Source organism: Saccopteryx bilineata, chromosome 11 (genome assembly GCF_036850765.1).
Source record: "Saccopteryx bilineata isolate mSacBil1 chromosome 11, mSacBil1_pri_phased_curated, whole genome shotgun sequence".
In the NCBI taxonomy this organism is placed as follows: Eukaryota; Metazoa; Chordata; class Mammalia; order Chiroptera; family Emballonuridae; genus Saccopteryx; species Saccopteryx bilineata.
The window spans coordinates 75,195,117-75,208,364 of NC_089500.1; positions in this window are offsets into that span (position 1 = coordinate 75,195,117).

The following is a 13,248-nucleotide window of genomic DNA, read 5'->3' on the forward strand; positions in this document are numbered from 1 at the left end:
TATTTGGAAAGCAATGTGTGGGCATATGAGTGTGTGGATATGTGTGTGAACATTTGTGAGTGTGTGAGTGCACGTGTCCATCTGCCCATGAATCGAGAAAGAAAAAAGAAAAAGAGAAAATGGGAAAGATAAAACAAAAGCAAATAGAACAAAACGCTAACTTGGGGGAAGTCTGGTTGAAGGCTATGTAGAATTCTTTATGCTATTCTAAAAACTTCTCTCTAGCCTCAAAATTACATCAAAGGGAAAAAGTTAAAAGAAGAAAAACAAAGGCCTGCTTCCTAAAATTCCCAGACTCGGTTGAGCCACCCTACGAGGAGATAAAAGAAGACACATTTCCATGACAATTTCAAAATACGACAAACCTGAGTCCTGAGAAAGGAGACTTCGTAGATAATAAGTTTCTTTCTGGAACACAGCAGAAATAAGTCTATGAACACCACAATCTGCTACTTTGCACCAACTATTTACTAATAAATAGCCGGTTCTCAGCTCCGAGAGGCGAACGTGAGGAGCGGAACGCGGCTCCCCGGTGCTCTGATCTGTGAAGTGCGACAGGGGAAGCAGGGCCGTAAATCCCCGACCCATAATGAAGGACGGAAAATGAATTCCTGCGCTTTTCTCCTGGACAACAAAATATATTCCTTTCCTGTAGCAGCGCCTTGTAAAACAAGCTTAGTGTCCTAATTAGATCCACATAATAGTAAGTGTGGGAAATATATAACCAGGAAGTCAACATCAATTTACATCCCTACTGTATTATTGCCAATAGAGTCAGGTATAATTTATGGGTAAGTAACTGGACAGTGTGACCTATACACTCTCTCGCTTGATTGTATTTCAGCCAGATTGATTTTTTTTTTTTTTAAATCTACAGTCTAGAAAAGCAGGGAATGTGTGTGGTGGTTTTTGTTGTTTTTTTTCATTCCTTGGCATTATACATAGTTAAATTTGTCATGCGGTAGAGTAGTCGTAATCCTGCTGATAACAGAAAATCAAATAAATTCAAAATGGATCCTCAGAATCTATGTGTGTTTACAAACACCCCAACAAAACCTTAGAATTTGTCATCATGGATGACCCCATCATACAAACAGGAGTTTGTCAGTCACGCATTTTTTCATCTAGTCAGTCAACAAACATTTATTTACCATCTCTTATATGCCAGAGATTCTTGTAGGCACCAAGAATTTGATAATAAACAAAACAGAAAATAAAATAAAACACAATAAAATCCCTGCCTTTCCTTGACCTTACATTTGAATAGGGGAAAAATAAGAATAAATAAACGATTAAATACAATCTAGTCTGTGTACGATGATGAGTGTGACAGGTTAACAACCTTCAGCTGCATAAGGGGACTGAATCTGTAACAAGTGAAGGGCTGCTATTTTAAAGGAGCGGCTATAAGACTATACTTTCTGGGATCATTTCTATAGTTTGTTAAAGGAGCGGCTGGGAACGTCCTAACTGATGAAGTGAGATTTCACTGTCCCCGAAAGAGTGACCCATGAAGAAGTCTAGCGAGAGCCTCCCAGTGCAGAACACGCACCGGAATCCTGCCAGGCAGCCGAGCGGGAGGCCCAGGAGGGGAGAGAGGAGGAAAGAGGATTGCCGAGACCTCAAAGGTACAGAGGAGGGGGGAGACTGTGTGGTGATTTCAAGAGCTTTGGTTTCAACCCTGAATGAAACGGGAAAGCCCATGGAAGGTTTCGAGCAAAGAAGTGACCTTACTCTGCCTGCTAAGTTGAGTCCAGTTCACGGTTGACTCAGGTGGAAGGGAGAAGAAGACCATCTGAGAGACCGGTTGCCATGGAGAAGCCAGAGAGTAGGGGACCGGATCAGCCAAATGCCCAACTATTACAGACAAGGCTGGCAACACGAACTCTGACCCCGCCCATCCATCTGGAAAATCAGTGAATTAGATTCGATGACCTCGTTAAGTTGTTTCGAGTCGCAGCATCCCATAAGCCCCTGAGTGCTCTAAAGTGGAAGTCACAAGACACTCAGAGTGAAAAATAAGTTCAATAAGAAAAGCCATCTACTATTATGTATATAAAAATGCCCAGTCCTCCCTTTTAACATTTGTATTTGTCTCTGCAGAACAGCGGTGAAGTTAAAAGTGTATCTGTCACCATCACAACAGCAGCAGACAGAGGGCTCACAGAATTAGGATAATCGGAAGAGGATTTATAAATGATGTCTGAAATGTAGTATTATATAATGTAAAATGTAATTGCACTCTGCTATGGAGTAGTCCCCATGGGAGACTTGCTTTTCTATACAATCATCCACACAGACTGACCTGCAGAATGAGAATTATATGCAGGGGGTTGAATAATCTGATGTTGGGAATGTCACCATGTGTTTCTGATTTAATTGGCCTCCAAGGTGATATTGACATCCAGGCATTGGAGAGTAATTCTAACTTACAATGAAGCAGTTAAAACTGCTGCTTTAGTGTATGCAGTTTTAGAGATATTTAATATATCAGATGGACCATAGCTCCCTTTACCAACAAATTTTACACTTAACTATATGGAAATAACAAGGTTGTTGAGTCTCTTGGGTGCTACTGTTTCACACGATGCCATTTTCTTAAGTCCATACAATTTCCTTAAAGTGATGTGAATGAGGAATTAAATAAAGAAATTTAAAGTGTATTGTTTTTTCTACCTATAAGTTCTCAGCTTCAGCCTCGGCTGAAGACATCACAAAACAACCAAACGCTTCCATCTCCACGAGGAATCACTTTTAGAATCTTCGTGACTGCAACCAGAACAGAACGGACTGAGCTGTGTTGTTTCAGCTCCTTAGAAACTGGGTGCCGGGGCTATAGACAGGGATGCGATCTCCACGCCTTTGGCCCATCGTAACATAACTGCCTTTTCATACACAGATGACAAAACTGTTACCATGTATCTGGCTTCACACTGAACACAAGAGGACAAGTATCAATCTGTCCACATTTTATTGTATATTTTCATTCCATTCCATCATGTACTTCTCCCATTGGCTAACTAGAAGAGATGGCTGGAGAAGTGTACCTGACCTGTACTAAAAATGTGCTGTTGGAATTGGTGACCGTGAGCTTGAGACACTGGGTGTGACGGAAGTTGATCATGTGGACTGCTAAGTGATCCTTCTATACTAATTTGGTAAACTTACAAAGAAATGTTTCCTATTTAGTCAACTAACTTTCTTTCTGAGTAACTCTTTAATGTCGACTTGTGTCTCGTTTATTCACACAGGAAATGACTGGCTGCATAAGCCCTGTGGGTCTGGTAGTTGCTACATCTACCAGTTGCTATACGTAGGCAAGTGTTTTCTGCCATTTTTACCATGATTATCATCACTAGCAGACTAACTTTTCTATTTTTCAAATATCCTTTCCAAATTTTCCTCGCTTTCTTTATATTTTTACAAGTTGAGATGATTTATTTATTCAACAAAGTTTTGGAAGCATTATAGGTGCTAGACATTGGGCTGATCTCAGAGTTATCTACCCTAAGCCAAGCTGGCCATAATTTTTTTTTTTTTTTTTTTGAGAGACAATGTTCACCAAAGCTCATCTCTAGTTCATTGTATCTCCATCAGGTAGAGAACTGCCTTTCATTGTGGATGACGGTCTTACAAGAACATTGTTCCATATTGAAAAGTGGCTTAACGCTTTGTGTGTAGAACTTGGGGCCTGTTGTTCCACTTGGTGACAGGTCGGAAGAAAATTTTTTAAGAGAAAAAGGGAGAGAGACAGAGAGAGAGAGACATCAAATATTTTTTGTTCCACTTATCCATGATGTTATTGGTTGAGTGTTATATGTGCCCTGAGCAGGGATTGAACCCACCACCTCAACATGTTGGGGCAATGATCTAACCAACTGAGCTACCCGGCCAGGGCCTGAGGAAGTATTTCTGAAGAGGAGTATTTCCTGTGACTCTGCCTGTCCACCTCATTTTGAAAATGATGCTCATTCCCTCTTTCCTACTTTCCCCAAGAAGTACAATGTTGCGAAAATTCACACTCACAGTTCTTCCTTATCACTGCACGTAGAATCCAAGAGGTTTAAAAATGATCTCAGAGAATATTTACAAAAAGCAGCGGGCACAATAAACCCATGTACATATGATGTACTACAGAGTGGTATAACGGAAACCTCAGTAAATTCAATTAAAAATAAAAATAATGAAATAAAAAATACCCGGAGACATGATGTAGACAAGGGGCCAGAATCCCTGATGGTATTATTTATTATTCATGATAAGATTCGATATCGCCGTAGGGGTAGTAACCACTGTTTATTTTGTATAACAGAGTTTTGTACATTAGTTACAGAATATAATTTATTTTTATCCTTCAACTATCCTTGGGAGATAATTAAGCATTGTGACAGAGAAAGAAACTAAACCAGGGACAGGCTTTGTAATTTGCTCTAATTCTTACAGCTCGTCCCAGGACAGAACTCCTGGCTGCAGTCGCTGACATGGACCACAGATAATGGCATGCCTTACAGAACACCCTAGGAGGACTTGTATGGCGGCAGACCAGAGACAGCATCTCATGAATCTCAACACCGCATGCCGCACAACGAGCCAATGAAGACCGATCTTTAGAACTGGTTGGAAGAAATAACTCACTCAATGACAATGTGACTTTTGTTTCAAGGAAAATACAATGAAATGCTAGGTGGGTGTTCTTTTCATGTATCTTCATCATGGGCAGGTTAGTCGACTTGGACAGCGGGTACAACTTTGCAATTAATTGGACGGTTTTCTCTACCGTATCTTTCAGAGACCACAAATGTGTCCTCGGTTTTTTTTTTTATTACTCAATTATTTCAGTAGTCGATTCCTGATGAGTTAAAAGCATGTGTGATGGTCCTCGACCTTAAAACTTTTCGTGTGGTTTTATTTCCTGCCTTCGATGAGTTCAGAAGCATAGAAACAGCTTCATTAACATGCAAAGTATTTATCTTCCACACTCCAAATGCTTCTCCTCTGCCTTGCCCTTCTCACCAGCAAGTTTAAAATGACACAGGATTGAATAGAACCAACTATTTCCTCTCTGCACATTAGTTTTATTTATTTGCTCCATCTGAGATATGTGGCTGTGCATCATGTGCACTGTGACCCTCACCTGGACCCGTTCCAGAGAGAAACCGATGTTTTCCACCATTTGGGAAGCAGTATTTTAGAGCCTGAAGTTAATTTTAAGAACCATTAAACCCATTAAAGTAAAATACTTCAAGCATTTACCTTAGCTATTTTCTGCCTTCCCCACCCGTCATCTGCATGTTTTTCTTCTTCATCTAAAGTGGGGAAAGTACTTAGTAATCTACCTCTGGAATATTCGAGAATACTCCCATGGTGCCGTCTTCCTTCCCGACATTCCCATATCAGTAAAGAATCACAATGTAAGCATGCATTCTTGACAGCCGTCCTTATTGTGCGGGGTTCTGTGAGGCTGTATTCAAACTTCTAAACAGGCCAGGCTTCTAAAGAGAAAATTGCATGGTTTTTGCTTTGTCATCTTTTCTCTGACCAAAAAATCATTCTGCCTGTGTGAAGTTTTTATTCATGCACTGACAATAGTATGTCACACTGTTGAACGTTTTCTTTTAAGCTGAGAATTTTGAATAGTATTTACTTATTAGAAAGAGAGACGTTAGCGCGCATAAATTTTGCCTCAGTCACGACTTGTCTGATTTCCCAGCACTTCAGGAAGACAGGAAACTCTTCAGTGGCTTAGCACATGAATCAACACTTTTTCTGAAATCATGAAAATGCCTCAGATTACTCACAAATTTAAAAAATATGTTCCATTTTCAATGTTTAGTTGTTTTCTTTATATGAAGGCAGTTCCTTTTTTTTTTTTTTCTTAAGTGAGAAGCTGGGTGGCAGAGACACAGACTCCTGCATATGCCCCAACAAGGATCCACCTGGCAAGCCCCCTACCCAGTGATGCTCTGCCCATCTGGGGCAGCTACTCTGTTGCTCGGCAACCGAGCTATTTAAGCAACCGGAGGCAGGCCAAGAAGACATCCTCAGCACCCAGGGCCAACTTGCTCCAACTGAGCCATGGTTATGGGAGGAAAGAGAGAGACAGAGAGAGACTGAAGGAGAAGGGGGAGGTTGGAGAAGCAGACGGGTGTTTCTCCTGTGTGCCCTGACTGGGAATCTAACCTGGGACTTCCACATACCAGGTCAGCGCTCTACCACTGAGCCAACCGACCAGGCCAGTTCATTTTTTTATTGTAGTAATTATCATAGTTATGTCATCTGCTCACATAAAATAGGATACTAATCGTCATCTGATTTGTATTTTATTTATTTATTTTTTTATTTATTTTTTTGACTTTTCTGAAGCTGGAAACAGGGAGAGACAGACAGACTCCCGCATGCGCCCGACCGGGATCCACCCGGCACGCCCACCAGGGGACGATGCTCTGCCCATCCTGGGCGTCGCCATGTTGCGACCAGAGCCACTCTAGCGCCTGAGGAAGAGGCCACAGAGCCATCCCCAGCGCCCGGGCCATCTTTGCTCCAATGGAGCCTTGGCTGCGGGAGGGGAAGAGAGAGACAGAGAGGAAAGCGCGGCGGAGGGGTGGAGAAGCAAATGGGCGCTTCTCCTTTGTGCCCTGGCCGGGAATCGAATGATTTGTATTTTAATCAGCAAAGTTTCCCACCTCCTGTATCACACCAGAGGAATCGGTGCTGTCGATAGTGCTAAGATTCCATCACCTCATTTCTGCGTAGACTTTAGTAGCTTCACATCCGTGGTCTCACTGCCCACATTTCTTCACTTTCAAGGATCTCTTAGTTCAAACCGTGCCCCATAAGATCTCAGCACAAGCTGAATTAGATGCGCACGAACATCCAGGTTCCACTTCAGGGAATGACGCTTCTTCCCTGAGGAATGCACAGTTCTCCAACGGCGGAGTGACGGGCAGGGCAAAGAGAATGCCAGACAGCTCTACTGGGAAAAGTGTGTCCGCATGTAGAAAATTCTGTAACATTCTTTTTGCAGGATGATCTGTAACAACCATGCTAAGAGGTTACTTCTGACATGTAACAGATGAGTCACCGGTCCACTTAGCTAGGAGATGCATCCTGACTTGCAGCCAGCTTCCGGTCCTGGATCACAAGTTTTGTGCTAAATTAGGACACACGAGTGCTCTGTGCTATACCCAACCTTGGTGCACAAGGTCAATGTTATTTATAGGCAGAGTTAGCAAATAATCAATAAGGCATAATTTGGAGATCATCTGAAAACTTGCTTCATGATAACTCCATTGTTAATGTTCGGGTTAATAGTAAGATAACTAACATTTGTTGAGGGCATAGGATAAAGGATTATACATTTAATACTTATAAAAATACATGAGGTGGGTAATATTATCATTATCTCAATAAAATTGAACTTTAGAGTAGCTAAATGCTAAGACATGACACATCTTAGAAAAATAAGACAGTAAAATTCAATAATTTATCTTGATGCAAAGCCAATGTTCAAATCTATGGCCTTCTAATAACAGAAGCTGATTATCGATCACTGTATTAGTTTATATTTCTTTCCAAAACAATTATGATTTTAAGATATAATGAAAAATATCCTAATTAGCATTTGTCTACACCTTTAGATTGAACCTGTGACACTGAACCTGTGAAATGCTTTGTGACATTTTTGGTTTCTATTAATTTTTACATAATTCACAATTTTAACAGTGACATGCTATAAAATTTCAGGTATTTAGATCTTCGTTATTTCTGATGTCTAAACACTTAAATCAATTTCAATAATATGAACTTGGTTTTGAAGAACATAATCTGGAAAACCACGGTCTTTTTGATTTATTGGAATTTCTTCAAAATTTTGTGCATGAACAATCAATGGATATAAATTTACATGACACTGAAAGCAGAAAGACTTTCTTTTGTTCAGGGCAATTCTCTATTAACTAATTTCTCTGTATCCTATTTTATCTTAATTTTTATTGAAGTTCTTGGTTGACATTGGGTAATAAAATTATATAGGTTTCAGCTGTACAGTTCTGTAACACACCATCTGTCTATTGCATTGTGCGTTCAGCACCCCAAGTTAAGTCTCCTTCCATCACCATTCATCCCCCTTTACCATCTTCTACCTCCCCCACCTCCCTTGCCCTCGTGTAATCCCCACACTGCTGTCTGGGTCTATGAGGTTTTTTCTTTGCTAATCCCCTCACCTTTTCCACCCAGCCCCCCTCTGCCCTCCCCCCTCCTCTCTGACAGTGGTCAGTCTGATCTTCGTACCTTATATCTTTATTTTTGTTTTCTCAACACAGCTAATTCTTTGAAACCAATAATACACTCCTATCATTTATACATCAATAAATTATTGCATTTTTTTCTAATGTAGTAAAGCCTATTTTTAAAACAGATTTCCATGAATATTATGGTTTTTTATTATAAACTCTTTGGTGCCATTCAAATCAGTTGTCTTCAAAGTCAGTTTTCCCTATTATTAATAATCTTACTTCTTTATTTACCTTTTTTTTTTTCTTTCTGAAGCTGGAAACGGGAAGAGACAGTCAGACAGACTCCTGCATGCGCCCGACTGGGATCCACCCGGCACGCCCACCAGGGGCGATGCTCTGCCCACCAGGGGGCGATGCTCTGCCCCTCCGGGGCGTCGCGCCAGAGCCACTCTAGCGCCTGGGGCAGAAGCCAAGGAGCCATCCCCAGCGCCTGGGCCATCTTTGCTCCAATGGAGCCTTGGCTGCGGGAGGGGAAGAGAGAGACAGAGAGGAAAGCGTGGCGGAGGGGTGGAGAAGCAAATGGGCGCTTCTCCTGTGTGCCCTGGCCGGGAATCGAACCCAGGTCCCCCGCACGCCAGGCCGACGCTCTACCGCTGAGCCAACCGGCCAGGGCCTTTATTTACCTTTTTAAGCTAAACTTTCCCTAGCTGTTAATTTCAACATCATGTGTTACATGATGTTGTTGATAGGAATGTTGTGATTAATATCATCCTGAAGTATGGAAGTATGTTTTAAATTCAGTTGGGGAGATGTTTTACATTAAAATAATATTAATTACAAAGTAAGATATAGTTCATATAATTAATCAAAAATACTTAGTATAAAGAATAATCTTTATATTCTTTGCATCAAACCCATTGTTTATTTTATTTTGTTTTTTTGTTTTGTTTGTTTTTTTTTCTGAAGCTGGAAACAGGGAGAGACAGTCAGACAGACTCCCGCATGCGCCCAACCGGGATCCACCCGGCACGCCCACCAGGGGCGATGCTCTGCCCACCAGGGGGCGATGCTCTGCCCCTCCGGGGTGTCGCTCTGCCATGACCAGAGCCACTCTAGTGCCTGGGGCAGAGGCCAAGGAGCCATCCCCAGCGCCCGGGCCATCTTTGCTCCAATGGAGCCTTGGCTGCAGGAGGGGAAGGGAGAGACAGAGAGGAAGGAGGGGGGGTGGAGAAGCAAATGGGCGCTTCTCCTGTGTGCCCTGGCCGGGAATCGAACCCAGGTCCCCCGCACGCCAGGCCAACGCTCTACCGCTGAGTCAACTGGCCAGGGCAAACCCATTGTTTAAAATGACCAAAATTTACATTTGTTTTGACTCTGCACCAAACAATGTGCTTACACAATACAATGAAATACATATTTGTGTCGTTTTATTTTTTCTTTTCTTTAACAAGGTAAAACATGCACACTTTAGTCTAGAGTATTCTTTTATTTTTTGCTTAATGCTGTATATATATATATGGTCCACCTATTTTTAGTACCTATAAACTATTCTATTCTATAATATGGGCATATTTTAATCTCTCAAAAGTTAACAGATACTTCAATGATATAAGCATTTTGGATATAAATCCTAATATTATAAATGTCAGCTACATTTCCAATGAGTGGGCTTGATTAATGAAAATGTATATGAAGTCTTGTTTTTAAATAATACCACCAGACTGCTTCCCCCCTTCCAAAAATAGCATTTTGCAATTCAGAACCCAGTCAGCACTATGGTGCAGTTACAGCCCTTGCCAGAAACACATAATGGAATTACATTCTCACCCGTGAACAAAATATTATTCATAGGAGCTCGTAGCCTGAAAAATAGAGGACTGAAATACACATTTTAAAATAGAAGTCCCTTGTAATTTGGACCAAGATGTACATGCTGAAAGTTGTGTTTGTCCACACCCGTTCTGAGTGACCCAAGGAAACCCGTGTGGCCCTTGAAGCATTTCTCCCTCAAGAGGGCGCTGTAGTATCAGAGCCCACTGAGCCTTTAGAGTTTATTCCACCTCACACCCAGTCGCCCCAGAGTAATCCCAAAATTGTAGTCAGACTCCCAGCTCTCTACTCTAGAGGGACAGTTCCTCCACTCTGGAAATGTCTGGTGCGTGAAGATCTGTTTTAGGCTGGCTTAGACGGGGCTCTAAAGATGATGAAGATTAATATTCATGAAAAACAATAAAGCAGGCGTTCCTAAGGCTCAGCCAGCTGTGGTCAGGCATCAGCCCAGAACTGCCAACGGGGACATCGGCAGCCTGGCCACCCTGGTCCTCCGACCACCGATTTATCTCCCATGGATCCCCTCGGTCTTCTTTAGGTCAGGATTCTTAGAAGATCGGATAACTATATCCTAGAGGGAGGCATCCTTTTTGAGGCTCATTCATTTTTTTATTGGCAGCAATCTGGACTCACAAAGGAGAAAAGGAAACAGGCTGGAGGACGCTGGGGCGCACAGCATGCTGCTGGAATCTGAAGGATGAGACGCCAGGGTGAGGAGCTAGCTAGTCCAGGCTGGCTCTGGCCAGCTCCCCCCTGAGGCTGCCAGGGCACCACGCGCACTTGCGCTGAGAGCTCAGCCCATTTCTGCATTTTCGTGCGCGCGCACCGACCGTTTCATCTGCTCCTGGGTGCGTATATGCTGGGCGGGAAAAGGAAACGGAACCTCTATCAAATACACAGGTTGCTTTGTTTTCCAAAGTGTCTTGATTGAAATTATTTTACACACGCTTCCGCGCTATACAAGACTGAATCTGAAATGGGAGGCTGCCCGGTAGGAGAGCTCAAATGTGCACCGGGGCTCCGGTTCCGTGTTATTGACCGTCATTTCTAAAACGAATGGTGCCTGCTATTATTTTCTCTGTGAAGCAGCCAATCTGTCAGAGAAGACACACAGATGGAAACAAATGTCTGACAAAGGAGACGGAGAGATAGTTAAAAAGAAAAAGAAAAAGAAAAAGAAAAGAAACTACACTTTATACAGACAAAGAATACTATTCTCTCCCTCGGTGCCTTCTCCTGGGCCCGTTTTCAGCACGGGGAATGTCTTCTCTCACTAATCTCTCTATACGCCTCCCTGAGTGGTGAGCTCTGAAAAGGACATGTCCAGGCCATCATTTCCTCCCCCCTTGGCAAAGCAAGGCTGTCTTCTGCGTGTTTACACATGATTCACTGTTCCTACTCACACGGCATGCAGGGACGGGTGTGACTGTCCACTTGGGACGAAGTCGTCATAAATTCTAGGTGAAGCAGTCACAAAATCTAGAACCCATTTCGACAACTGATCACTGCCGGTCTATTTCCCCCATTTGCTCACCTTGGAATTGATTCTGTCCTTAGAAAGAAAGAGCAGGTATTTCTTCTTTAACTTTTATTAAACCTGTTTTTATTTCCAGTTGAATCGAGAAGTAACTGGTATATGTTTAAGGTATATAACATGAAGGGGCACTTCTTACCTAGATTGTGAAACGATCACAATAGTGTCAGCTAACAGCCCTCGTCTCGTGTAGAGACAATAAAAAGAATGAGAGAAAAAAGGGGGGAAATCATTTTTTTGATGAGAAGGCTTCGGATTTACTCTCTTAACAAACTCCTATAGATCACATAGCAGTTGTTAACTAAAGAAGCATGTTGTCCTTATAACTAGATGTTTGTACCATGTAACCATTTTCCTCTGATCCTCTCTCCCCTAACTGCGTTTGATAATCACAAATATGATCTTTTTTCTAAGGGTTTTTTTGTTTGTTTTTGTTTTTCAGATTTCACATGTGAGATATCATATATTAATACTTCTTGGTCTGGCATTTCACTTAGCATAATATCTTCCAGATCCATCCATACTGTCACAATAGGATTTCCGCATTTTTATAGCTGAAAATATTCCTTTCTGGGTGTGTGTGTGTGTGTGTGTGTGTGTATACTTCACCCAAGGTTACAACATTTTCTAGTGGTGGCAGACCCTCTGAGGGGAATGGCACATTTTAAGCAATACCTCGCCATCCCCTCATCTGCAGTAGTCTGTGAAGTGTCATTTGCTTCATCAAGAGATCTTCCACTAGCCCTGGCTGGATGGCTCCGTGATAGAGCATCAGCCTGGTGTGCAGGAGTCCGGAGTTCGATTCCCGGCCAGGGCACACAGGAGAGGCGCCCATCTGCTTCTCCACCCCTCCCCCTCTCCTTCCTCTCTGCCTCTCTCTTCCCCTCCTGCAGCCAAGGCTCCATTGGAGCAAAGTTGGCCCGGACACTGAGGATGGCTCTGTGTCCTCTGCCTCAGGCGCTAGAGTGCCTCTGGTTACAACAGAGCAACACCCCAGATGGGCAGAGCATCGCCCCCTGGTGGGCGTGCCGGGTGGATCCCGGTCGGGCGCATGCGGGAGTCTGTCTGACTGCCTCCCCGTTTCCAACTTCAGAAAAATACAAAAAAAAAAAAAAAGAGAGAGAGAGATCTTCCACTTACTTCCGTGCACCCTTTAGTCCCATGGTCATTTACAGTAACCCCAGTTCTGTCCACTACCAGTTCTAGGAGCTGTAGTACCAAGTCCTGGATACAGTCTAAAAGGGTACCACTAGTCCACCGAGTGAGCTACAGCTGAAGTCCCTGTAAAACAATTATTGTTACCTCTATTCAAAACATTTCCTTATACCACACACACAGTTTTCACCCTGTATGATTACTCACCGAACCAGTCGTACCTAGAGGAGTTAGGGATCCCCCCATAAAAAATTAACCTTTGGGGTCACCCCCGGTTGTCAGTATTAAACTTCCACAGAAAACAGCATTTGTTTCAAGTTTCAGACACATCCTTAGAAAACAGCAACAGAAATTCTTACTTGGAGCAAGAGGCTGTTAGTTCTTTGTCCCCAAACTCCTGTTGGCCCACTGGGGTCATTGGCTTAACCAGAATTTTCCCATGGCAACCTCACCATCGGGGTATCAATAACCTGTATTGCCTACACTTATAGTACA